Source organism: Eucalyptus grandis, chromosome 3 (assembly GCF_016545825.1).
Source record: "Eucalyptus grandis isolate ANBG69807.140 chromosome 3, ASM1654582v1, whole genome shotgun sequence".
Lineage (NCBI taxonomy): Eukaryota > Viridiplantae > Streptophyta > Magnoliopsida > Myrtales > Myrtaceae > Eucalyptus > Eucalyptus grandis.
In genome coordinates, this window is record NC_052614.1 from 37,184,253 (window position 1) to 37,197,537 (window position 13,285).

Below are 13,285 nucleotides of genomic sequence, written 5' to 3' on the forward strand. Positions count from 1 at the left end.
TATTGGATCGAAAGGAGCAAATTCTTAGGACCAAAAAGATCCCATTAGTTAAGGTGTTATGGCAACATCATGATGTGGAAGAAGCCACATGGGAAAGTGGGGATCAAATGAAGGAAAAGTACCCTTATTTATTTCAAGAAGGCGCGAGTAGTGCTTGAATTTCGAGGACGAAATTCTCTAAGAAGGGGAGAGTTGTGGCATCCCAGAAATTCAAAGCCAAGCCACAAGGTGTGTTAAAGTCTTTAATAAGGTGGTAGAATTTCCATGGCTTATGTTTTAGCCATTAGTCTTTTAATTTGATGATTTGTGCTTGTGATTGTGGAAATTTAAATTTAATAGATTAATAATCTATGCTTGGCCATATGATTTAAATTTCAATGAACAAAAATATCCCAAGACTTTGGCCGAGATGAAAATTGGAATTCAAAAATATTTATAGAAGAATTTCAAAAAAAAAAAGGGGGAAGAGGATTGGGCCTTAAGCCCAAGAGTGGAACCCTAATGGGCCAAGTTGGCCGGCCCATTAGAGCCCACAAGGAGGCTGTCGACCAGCCCAAGGAGGAGTGGCCGGATGGGCCCAAGCCCAAGCCCAACTCCAAAGCTCAAATCAAATTTAAAAAGAAAAAAACCAATGTGACAAGTGGCATGAAGGAAGGCCATGCATTGGTGGGTTTGTAGGCAATCTCATGATTGCTAATCATGAGGATTAGGGAGTATAAGAGGGAGGAGAGAGAAGGTGGCCGGTTTTCTTCATTCGGCCGAGGGAAAGGGTGAGAGAGAGAGAGAAATCGCGAGAGAGAGGGAGAGACCGAGAGGGAGAGGAGGCGGAGCCGAAGAGGAGCCGCCATGTCCCACCGTCCGTTCACCATGTACACCACCGTACGCCATCGTTTGTTCATCCTAGAGGCAAGTGGAGTCCTCTAACTTCTCTTGCATGTGTGTATATGGTTTGCATGTTCGATTTTGGGTGATATTTGTGAGAAAAACAGAGGTAAGGGTTGGTTGTTTTCAAGCCGTGTGACTGTTCTTGCTCGGATTGTAGGAGTCAGTAACTTGTTTGAGCTTGCATGTGTGTTTGGAGTCCGATTTTGGCTTCGATGTCTTCATGAACGTTGTAGCTAACATCTTGTAGTATAATATACTGAAATTTCGTGAAAAATTATGGAGATTTGAGTGGTTAAAGTCTTGTTATACGGAGACCTCAGATCTGGAGAGTTTTTACTGACCTCTTGCTAGATTCATGGTTGCATGTTGGTTTGTGATGAACATCTGACTTCGATGTCTTCATGAAAGTTGTAGGTGACATCTTAAACTACAACATACTCAAATTTGAAGAGAAATGAACAAGTATAGCCTAGTAAATCGGCTAGATCTGGGAGACGATGGTTCTGGTGATGTATTTTGAGATACCCGAGACTTCAAGGACTTAAATGGTGACCATACTCTGGTTATTTGACCTAGATCTCTTCATGAAAATTGTAGAGGACACCTTTATACATAAAATATCCAAAAGCTTCATGAGGGGGGGTATTCTGGACAATGCGGTAGTGGTTCCAGAAGCTTCGTGAGGTTGTATAAAATAATATAAAAATAATATGGCTTGGAGTTCCGCATAAAAGTTGTGCGAAAATGTCTTGGCTATCACTCTGTAAAATTTCGTAATTTTTGGAGGCCATATGGATATTTTAATTGAATTTATTCGGAAACCGTGCATTCTGGTTTCATCCGAGAAGCATAGGATGTTTTGGGAAAATTATGAAATTTTATAAAAATTCAATTTGGCCATGAATTTTGCAAGTAATTATCATCCTATGGGTTTGTTTAATAATTACTTGAATTTTGATAATTTTGGGAGTTTATAGTTATTAAAAATAATAATAAATAAATAAATAAAAATTAATAAAATAAATAAATAAAAAGGAATTATTTCATTGGCCATAGATTCCATTCAATTAATTTATGTTGCACATGTGATAAAAGTCTTGATATGTCTATGATATTGGGTTGAGATGCACATGTGATAAAGTCTTGATATGTCTATGATATTGGATTGAGATGCACATGTGATAAAGTCTTGATATGTCTATGATATTGAATTGAGATGCACATGTGAATAAGATCTTGGCATATGTATGGCAATTGAATCAATGCATGTGTGAATGTCATGCCTAGTATGATTTGTTTGATATCATGCCATGTGCCATGTTAAAATGTGAATAAAATACTGGTGAATATGGATGATGGTAAATGAGGAGATGGTTGTGATGGCGGATGATGCTCGGAATGTATAGAGATACATTGCCGGAATTCCCTGGGAGATTCAGGATGCCCGGAATGTGGGGGGCCGGAAGCCTTGTCGGAGGTCTTTCCCCGAAAGGAATGCCTCGTGATGCCAGGATTGGGGTGCCAGATGCCTGGCTAGAAGGGTAAAGGCCGGAAGCCCTGTCGGAGGTTTCTGCCCGAAGGGAATGCCTCGTGATGCTAGTTGAGATGCGAGATGCCCGGAATGTGGGGGGCCGGAAGCTCGGTGGCCATGGGATGGTTGGAATGCTGGGAACCCTATCGGAGGTCTTTGCCCGAAGGGATGATGAAATTGATGATTTGAGGAATGGGTGATGTGGTGATCAAATTGAAAGCTAAAAGTGGAAATTAACCCATGATATGATATGCTTGATGATATGCATGATGATGATGATGATGATATGTGATGTGATATGATGATCACCCATGATATGATATGCATGATGCTATGCATGATGATGATGATGATGATGATGATGATATGTGATGTGATATGATGATCACCCATGATATGATATGCATGATGATATGCATGATGATGATGATGATGATATGTGATGTGATATGATGATCACCCATGATATGATATGCATGATGATATGCATGATGATGATGATGATGATGATATGTGATGTGATATGATGATCACCCATGATATGATATGCATGATGATGATGCATGATAGTATGCGCATGGCTGTAAGATAAGGAATGCCTGCAATGTATGATATGATATGCATGATGCATTGAGTTGTTATTGGATTTCCCTATCTGCTGAGTGGTTGTACTCACCCCTTTTGGGGATAACATTTCAGATTAGCCAGTATGCCGCTTCCTGCCGTCACGCGTGGTGTGTTTTATGGTCTACCGTCTGATGTAGAGGTCGAGTGTGCTGAGATAGACTGTCCCTCTGTTCCCGGACTGACTTTTATTCGAGTACGTTGTCTAGTGATGTACGACATAGGCCTGGCTAGGGGCCCTGTCATTCAGGAGTTCATTTCTGTGCACGTTCGTCGGGATGGAGCTATGTGAGGGATGTTGCCGCCGCCACCGCCTGATGCACCGGGTTGGGTGTGAGACCTGCGCACGATGAGTAGGAGCTGGATCTGTTTTTGATGTAGATAGTCGACACTTTCGATGGGGGTTTTGTGCTCGTATGATGTTAGGGGTCGAGGTTTCTTTTTGAGATTTTAGGCAGGACATGGCAGAGTCCTAGCCTTTCTTGTTTTTGTACCGACCCGAAGGAATCCCATCTTGCTATATATGTATGTAAGCAAAGTGTCGAAGTTGTTTATAAAATCCTAATGTTTAGCTGGTGTGTATTGGTATCATGGATTGGTAGGGGGATAGATGGTGATGTTTAATTTGCTTCCGCTATGAGTCGCGCTTGGACCGCTTTAAATAAAAAATGCCTGTGATTAACGACGCTTGTTCTAAGTACAAGATAGGAAAAGGTAATAAAATGTAAGACCGGCGCTGGTGATGACCTGCGAAGGGTTCGGGGTGTCACAGATGATGAAGACATCTGAGGCGAAGGCTTGCATGGAAGATCTAGGAACATGTAATTCTGGAGGCGATGATTGCGAGCGAAGTTGCAATGCAAAGCATGGTCTGGGGTCTCAAGGCACCTGCGACACCACCATCACTCCTCCTTTATGTTCTTGCATTTATATTTGCCCACCAAGCGCTTAATCGCAAGGGTAGACAAGTACTTGCCATGGATGTTGAGGTTGTGATTGCAACATCGAGACAAGTGATTGTCATAGCTTGCATGAGTGTTATTTCGTAGTTTTTGGAAGCCCTATTCGATTAGCAATAAAACAATTATAAGTCATGACTAATTGACAATCTCATTGGTGAGTACATCGTGTCATTTCATAATTTTATGGTTATGTGCATTTAACTTGTGCGCCATCTATTCTTATTTTCTTCTCTAAATAGTAGCCTGATAAAACTTAATCCTTGCCACATTGCTGGAGATTAATCAAGCTCAAATATGAATTATTTTGGTTTACTTTTTCAATTAAATTCCTCCCACATTGTAATAATTGCAAAGGTCGGCTTTTGATCACTTGACAATCACTTTTTTCTTTGGGGCTCAAAACAAACAATCTCTTTATTTTGACCCCAAAAAAAAAATACTCGATCGATCGTTAAATCAAGAAAAATTTCAGTCCATCCTTATTGACCCAAAAAAAAAAAAAGAAAAGAAAAAGCCAAGCCTAGCCAGTAGAATCGTTTAATAATTGGCCTATGACCATGGCATATCCATGTGGAAACTCAGAAATCGCCTCCAGACATACAACGTCCATTGGTTTATTTAATGAGGTGCTGAGAACAAGTTCCAATTTCACCTCTTTTAATTCAATTGTAAATGCAATTGACATTTAAAGAATCAACACCCAACCCCAACCTTAGTCAAAAACATTTTTTTCGCCTATATATAAGGATCACATGTCCAACATATCCCAAACAAGCACCTACAAAAAGCATAAACAACAAAAAAAACAAAAATAAAAAACAAAACAACCTTACACATTCTCTTTGAAATTCGCTTGACCATCTTTCTTTTTTTTTGGTGACCCGGGCACCACTGTACAGCCGGCAGCCAGCAGCCTAAACCCGGGCCGGACTAAGCCACCATCATTGCTTTTATTTTTTCAAAAAAAAACCCCAATTCTCCCCTTCTTCATCCTTCTTCTTCCTCTATCGCCTTCAGGTTGTTTGCCACTGCTCCGCCAAAACCATTGCCGAACTTCCGGATGACCAAACTCGGCCACTCAGTATGTCTCTGACCCCTTACCTGTGCTTGCCGTTTCCTCACTCTCCTCAGTCTCCCATGTGGCACCCCTCGACGGCCCCCAATCCATTAGGGTCGCGACAATTCGCTTACCTTTCACTTTCCTTATTAACATGTCACTCTGATACTATTTCAATTGCAGCGTGTTCATACAACCATGGGGGTTTACATTCTTTTTTTTTTTGGATAGGTCCCTTGCGCAATTCATATACAGAAGCACATCCAACAAACTCCCTTCCATATATTCAAAAAACGATGCACACCGACTAAACATCTTATATAAGTTAAAGCCGAACACGTTTATTTACATAAAGCAGATGGACATTTTTAGTTGGTACATCGAAATGCCAATGTTTCTATACTCAGCTATACTTCAAAAAATGACCGACATCTTCTCCAATAATTGAATACTTTAAAGTCCATCGATCAGTGTCGGCGTCCAAAAGTTCCCTCCTTTGCTATCACTCTCCTCGCGGTCATATCCAACTGCTCAATCCATCTACTAATCCGAAATGTTGGTCCCCAAAAGGAGTGAGTACAATCACTCAGCAGGTAAATGAATCCAATAACCACTCAATGCATCATACAAGTCATACATGCATTTCAGGCAATACTTACCTTGGAGCCATGCGCATACTATCATGCATCATCATCACAATCATAACACATACATGTGTATCATCATATCATACTCATATAGTCATCATCATGGCATTATTATATTATACACATGACATCATCATCATATACATGACATCATCATACCATACATGTCATCATCATCATATCATACACATGTCGTCATCATCATAACATCATCACATCACACATGTCTTCATGACTTATCATATATCATCATCATCATCATCATGCATATCATCATGCCATATCATATATCATCATCATCATCATGCCATATCATATATCATCATCATCATCATGCATATCATCATGCCATATCATATATCATCATCATCATCATGCCATATCATATATCATCATCATCATCTTGCATATCATCATGCCATGGGTGATCATCATCATCATCATGGTTTAATTTTCACTTTTAACTTTCAATTTGATCACCACATCATCCTTCCTTGGATCATCAATTTCATCTCATATTATACACTCGCATCCCATGCGAGAAAAACCTCCGGCATTCAGCCATTCCAGGCCACCGGGCATCCGCCCCCCCCCACATTTCGGGCATCTTGCATCCCAATTGGCATCACAAGGCATTCCCCTCGGGCAAAGACCTCCGACAAGGCTTTCGGCATTTACACTCCCTGGCCGGGCATCCCGCACCCCTACTGGCATTGCGAGGCATTCCTTTCAGGCAAAGACCTCCGACAAGGCTTCCGGAATTATGTACCGACATACCACCAGGCCTCCCCTAGAATTACGTACCGTATACCACCGCGCATCTCGAAACTCCCGAGGACCCTCCGGAATTACGCCACTAGGCCACCGGGCATCATCATCAACCACAACAACCTCCTCATTTAACATTATTCATGTTTACCAATTTCGGTCTTAATTTAGCATGGCATATGATGAATTGGCAAATCAACAATCATGTTCAGCATTTGAATTCTCACATGCATCTCAATTCATTGTCATGCATACATCAAGACCTCATCATTCATACTACATGGTACAATTATTTATGGAATAAAATTTAATGGAATTATGCCAAATAAAATAATCCATTTTTCATGCCATTTTTCATTTATTTAAATTTCAGCTTGTGCCATTTTCAAAAATATTAATTTAATATCTATATAATTCTCAAAAATCATAAAATTAAGGCAAGTGATAATCAAGACAATAGGATAATGATTTCGTGCAAAATACATGGCCAAATAGAATTCCACACAAATCCATAATTCACACAAAACAGCATATAATTTTAGGATGAAATCAGAATGCACAGTTTCCGAAATAATTTGATTAAAATATCTATACGACCTCCAAAAATTACTAAATTTTACCAAGTTATAGCCAGGACACTAAAGTACAATTTTCATGAAGACTTCCAAGTCAAATTATTGTTATATTAATTTCTACAGTCTCACGAAGCTTCTGGATCTAACACCGAATCGTCCAGTGCATGCTTCTCCGAAATACTGAGTTTTCACCTACCTATTCTTCTTATTTTCCTGTGACATTTGGATATGTTCTACATCAAGATGTTCTCTACAAGTTTTGTGAAGAGATCCAAGTCAAATATCCAGATTATAGTCTACATTTAGGTCCATGAAGTCTCGGGTGTCCTGTAATACATCTCCAGAATTACCGTCTTCAAGATCTAGTCTATTTACTAGGTTATACTTGTTCATTTCACTTAAAATTAGAGTATGTTGTATTTTAAGATGTCCCCTACAACTTTCATGAAGAAATCGAAGAGAGATTCTTAGCACAACTCAACATGCAACCACAAATCCATCAAAAGGTCAATGAAATCTTTCCAGATCTGAGGTCTCTGTAGGATGAGAGTTTAACCCCTCAAATCTCCATAATTTCCACCAAATATTATTATATTGTAGTTTAATATGTTAGCTACAACTTTCATGAAGAGATCAAAGCCAAAATCGAACTCAAAACATGCATGCAAGCTCTCACAACATTCTGACTCAAACAGTTTATGCGAAAACATTCCAGATCTAGCATTTCCGTAGGATGAGAGTTTGACCCCTCAAATCTCCATAATTTTTCACCAAATTTTATTATGTTGTATTTTGAGATGTCAGCTACGACTTCCATCAAGAGATCGAAGCCAGAATCAGACTCTAAACATGTATGAAAGCTCACACAAGTTTCTGACTCGGACGGTTTTATACAAAAACAGCATGCAACCAAGAACAAAATACATAGCTTCACTCCCATGCCTCCAAACAACCTAGATTTCGACCCTACATGCAAAACATTGGTGCAAGAGTAGGAAGTGGATTCCCAACTTGCCTCAAAGATCAAGCGGACGACAACAAACGAACGGCACACCGGTGACGGACGGACGGCGTTCGGGCGGCGACGGGCGACCTCCTTCCTTTCTCTCTTCCTCTCTTCCTCTCTTTCTCTCTTTCTCTCCTCTCTCTCGGCACCTCTCTTGGACGACAGCCCCCACCATCAGCCACTCCCTCTCTCTCTTCTTTTTTTGGTTGTATTTATATTGCATGCATTCTCTTTTTGCATGGGGGACACTTGTCTCTAAGAAGGAGACAAGTGTCTCCTTTGCCGAAGACACTTGGAGGCCATGTGGCTCCTCCTCCACCCCTCCATGCGTGATAGCCCAATGGGCTTCATGGGCAGGGCCTCTTGGCCCACTTTAGGCCAACACACTTGGGCCTAAAGTCCAAGCTTAAATGGCCCAAAATTTTCTTAAATAAGTCCATTTTTTACTTTTAATAATTTACCTTAAATCCCAACTTATATAAATACTAAATTACAATTTCATATGGCCATAAAACTTGAAATCATAAATCCATAAATTCCAATTTATAAAACACATGGCCAATGATAGAATTTTCTTTCCTATCACATAATTATCTATTAAAAGCTTGGCCATAAATCTTATTGCAAATTATGGATTAAATGGCCATAACTTGATGATACTTCCATCACCTATTCATAGACTTTAATGTAACTAGAGGTCATTATGAATTTTGGGATGCCACAATTCTCCTCTCCTTAGAGAATTTCGTCCTCGAAATTAGACATTTCCTATGTCTCTTGAAATAAGTGAGGGTACCTTTTCCTCATCTCATTTTTACTCTCCCATGTGGCTTCCTCCACATCATGATATCGCCATAATATCTTAACCAATGGAATTTTCTTGGTCCTGAGAATTTGTTCATTTCGATCCAATACTTGCATAGGCTCCTTAATGTACCTCACTTTCTCATCCATTTTGATGGCTTCATGATCGAGTATGTGTCCTGGATTGGGCTGATACTTCCTCTAAAGTTAAGGATGCAAGCTCTTAACATATCTTAATTTATCTCAACACCATAACAGTTTTAAAACAATAACCACATCTGAAATTTCTTTTGAACGCTTGAAAATCTTCCTTCATGAAATCAAACAATACAAACTGAGGTTTTCAAAAGCACATCAATACTACAATAGCAGGCTTTGAAATCATATGTCATTTCCATGTCAAAACGTTTTCAAATCACCAATGTGGAAAATCCTTTGAGTTCTTGAAAATTCAACTTTATGATGTAAAATAGGGATTCCAAAGACACAACAATATAACAGTAATAGTCTTTGAAAATAGGTAAATCTCATATCGTTGAAACCAATTCACAAAATCAAAGCATGATACCAATTCCATAAAATCCATGTTCACGTTTAAATTTCAAATGTTTTTTTTTTTTTTTGAAATCCACATGTAAAGCCTCGTGTCGCACTTGCATCACGGCGCGAAATAAAATACTTTATCAAAACCCTTAGTAAATTTAAATCGGTATGTTGGCAAAATTCCAATCTCAACCCCAACTCCGATGGGTTGGAATGTTTTCTATAAAAGTTCAGAATTCTTTGAAATAGGAAACATTCCTTAAAACATTTAGGCACGGTGTCACAGTACTCATAAATTTTGATGAAATTCAAGAGATTTTCTAAAACAGTTCACAATCAAAATCTTTTAAAAATTCCATCCACCTCCTCTGTCTCATATTCAATTCCTTTTGTGAAAACATCTATTTCAGCTCTATCCTAAGTGCAACTATCAATGAGATTCAAATTTAAAGAATTCCACCTTCTCGACTCAATCGAACACACCATTTAGCCAAATTATTCTTATACCTTTGTCACCACCAATTCAAGCCTATAACCATCAAAATCGACACCACCAATAACTCATTTGGCTCAGTCCAACAAAGACATTCACTATTCATTCACCGCAACATAGATTCAAGCCTAAAATACAGCACCATTCATTCGGTTCAAATATTGATAGTCCACCGAGACTCATTCAATTCAAAGATCGACAATCCATCAAAATAAGAACTTGTCTAGTTTCCATCGAGTATATCTCATATTTCACCCTAAAGGATCATCACTTAGACTAATCATTCATCAAATCCACAATTTGAACTTCCACCATCTCACCTTGGAAAGACTATAACCACAAATGATCATATCCACTAATTCCACAAAACTTTTTCAAACTGAGATCATCACCTAAAATTAAAAGTTGACCATCATCGATTAAAAATATTATTCCAACATATAAACCTCAAATAATTTCATGTCTCATATGACCACTCAAACTCATGACTTCCATGATCATTCTATTCATACTAAATGCTTCCATGTAATGCATCAAGACATTCCAACGAAATCCTCAAATAGGAAGTCACTACTTAGCTCAAATGATCATAACTTAATCCTCAAATTCATAACCCGCTCTCTATAATCCACTTCTTAAGCCTTGCTTACAGCACTACGCTTAGATGCTGCGCATGATCTTCAAGTCCTTTAGAATATATCAGGAGATCATCAAATGAAGACAATCACAATTGATCCAAATAAGGCTTAAATATCCTATTCATTAAATCCATGAATGTAGCTAAGGCATTCGTCTATCCAAATAGCATAACTAGGAACTCATAGTATCCATAGCAAGTCCTAAATACGGTCTTAGAAATGTCTTCTTTCTTAATCCTTAACTGATATCCTGATCTCAAATCAACTTTTAGAAAAGACCGAACTTCCTTGCAGTTGGTCAAATAGGTCATCAATTTTAGGTAATGGGCACTTACTCTTAACAATTATATGATTCAATTGCCTATTATCAATGCACAAATGCATCGACCCATCCTTCTCTTTCACAACAAGAGTTCTACAAGCTTAACCATGCTTCCACTGCGCCACTCTGGTAAAATTATCCCAGAAACACTACCTTCCTAATTCAGTTCATTCCTGTCCCCTTTTGCCATCCTAGAAGCCTGCCAGGAGCCGCTCCTTGTTCAGGTCCTCTGACCTCGGCGTCCACTCCCCACCCTCATCAAACCGGGACGTTACAGGTACACCAGCTTTTGCCTGGTTCAAACCCAAACTAGGGATTAACTTACAGAGTTATTATCCGTTTTGGCCGATCCCATACTAGGCCTCATGGTTTCATCCTTGGCGCATGGGTAAGTACTATCTTAGGAGATCACTCATCCTAGTCCATTGCTTACGAAGCTAGTCCATACTTATGACGACGTCAAAGTCATACCTAACTATCATTATCAAGTCCATTCCCAGATCTCATTCTACTAGGGTTATGTCACACATCTCACATACTAACGTAGATAACAACATATCTTTCAACGATGTAGAAATACAAAGAGGCATATCTAGAGATTTGTTCCTACTCCTCACAATCATCTATATTTTTCGGACATAAATGAATGCGTGTCACTCATATCAAATAACGCATATACCTTTTTATCCCTCTATCGAAGTCATACCTAAGATAACACTTTTGGAAGCTCCTGCTTCCTCTTGAGTGACCGCATACACCCTTCCTTGTGGTGGTGGCCTCTGTGGATTCCTTGGTGGATTTGGTTCAGCAGTACTTTGTTGTACCTGTCGCACCGAGCTAACATTCGGCTGCAACCTCTTTTGTGGACAATCTTTCTTAAAGTGTCATATTTGCCCACATCCATTACATCTCAATTGGCTATTACAAGGTCCTGGCCCATATTGTCTACCACATCTCTGGCAAAAATTACCCTGGTAGGGTGCTCTTCCTAAAATCGGGCCATTCCAAGCTCTTTTAAAATTTCCAAAGTTATTCTTTTTCTTAACATCCCAGGTCTGACCTTGACCAGGATAGGGTCTCTTACCCCTTCGAACATCATTAAAGGTCATATGTTTCTTAGATTCTGATTGCTCTCTCACTAACTCTTGCTCCACCAACTGTGCCCTCTCATAAATCTCATTATAATCCCTTATATTCAAAGGCACCAGTTGTTTCCTAATATCAGTCCTTAATCCTTTCAGGAATCTCTTAGCATTTTCCTCTCGATCCTCAACCAACCTAGGAGCATACCTAGACAATTTAGAAAATTTTGCCCTCATTGGTCTCTCTTTGTCGGCTCCTTTGTTCTAACTGAACAAATTCAGTGATCTACCTATCCTTGGCACAATAAGAGAAATGCTTCCTATTGAAAGCCCTAACAAACTCATCCCAGTTCACATCAGTACCTGGTGGAAAGATCGTATCCCTCGAAGCTCTCCACCAAAACTTTGCATTTCCCTCCAGCCAGTACTCTGCCAAAACTATTTTCTCAACATCACTGCAGTCCAACAACCGGAAATTTTGTTCCATTCCATCAATCCATTGTTCCGCCTCCTCAGGACTCACCATTCCACTAAACTTAAGTGGCTTCAATTTTAGGAATTGTTCCACCAGTCCTTGAGGGCGACATTCCACTACGGGTTGTTGCTGTGCTTGTCTATCCATCAGATTTCCAATATTAGCCAATGCCTGCAGGATATCTTCCATCCAGGGTTCAGCCCTCGATGGATGAGCACTTCCAGCTCGTACCATGATTTTCCTGCAGTTTTGAAGCATTGCCTCAGGAATAATCTGAGACTCACTGTCTCATATTCAAAGCAACTACTACTACTACATAAGTAAGATATACATGTTACTGGTACCTAAAGACAACTCAAGATAAACTACTAGGGATCTACGAGTGAATACTCATCACTCGTTATTCAATGTTAATCAATTTTTTCTGTTTTATATCCTATGGTGTGCATCATTCTATCCTCATTTCCATCTGAAGCACCTTATCACTCCAAATAGACCATAGCTCTGATACCAAAAGGGGCTGTGGCACCCCTCGACGGCCCCCGATCCATTATGGCCACCACAATTCGCTTACCTTTCACTTTCCTTATTAACATATCATAGTGATACCATTTCAATTGTAGCGGGTTCATACAACCATGGGGGTTTATATATATAATTTTTTTGGATAGGTCCCCTGCGCAATTCATATACGGAAGCACATCTAGCAAACTCCCTTCCCTATATTCAGAAAACGATGCACACCTACTAAACATCTTATATAAGTTAAAGCCGAACACGTTTATTTACATAAAGCAGATGGACATCTTTAGTTGGTACATCGAAATGCCAATGTTTCTATACTCGGCTATACTTCAAAAGATGACCGACATC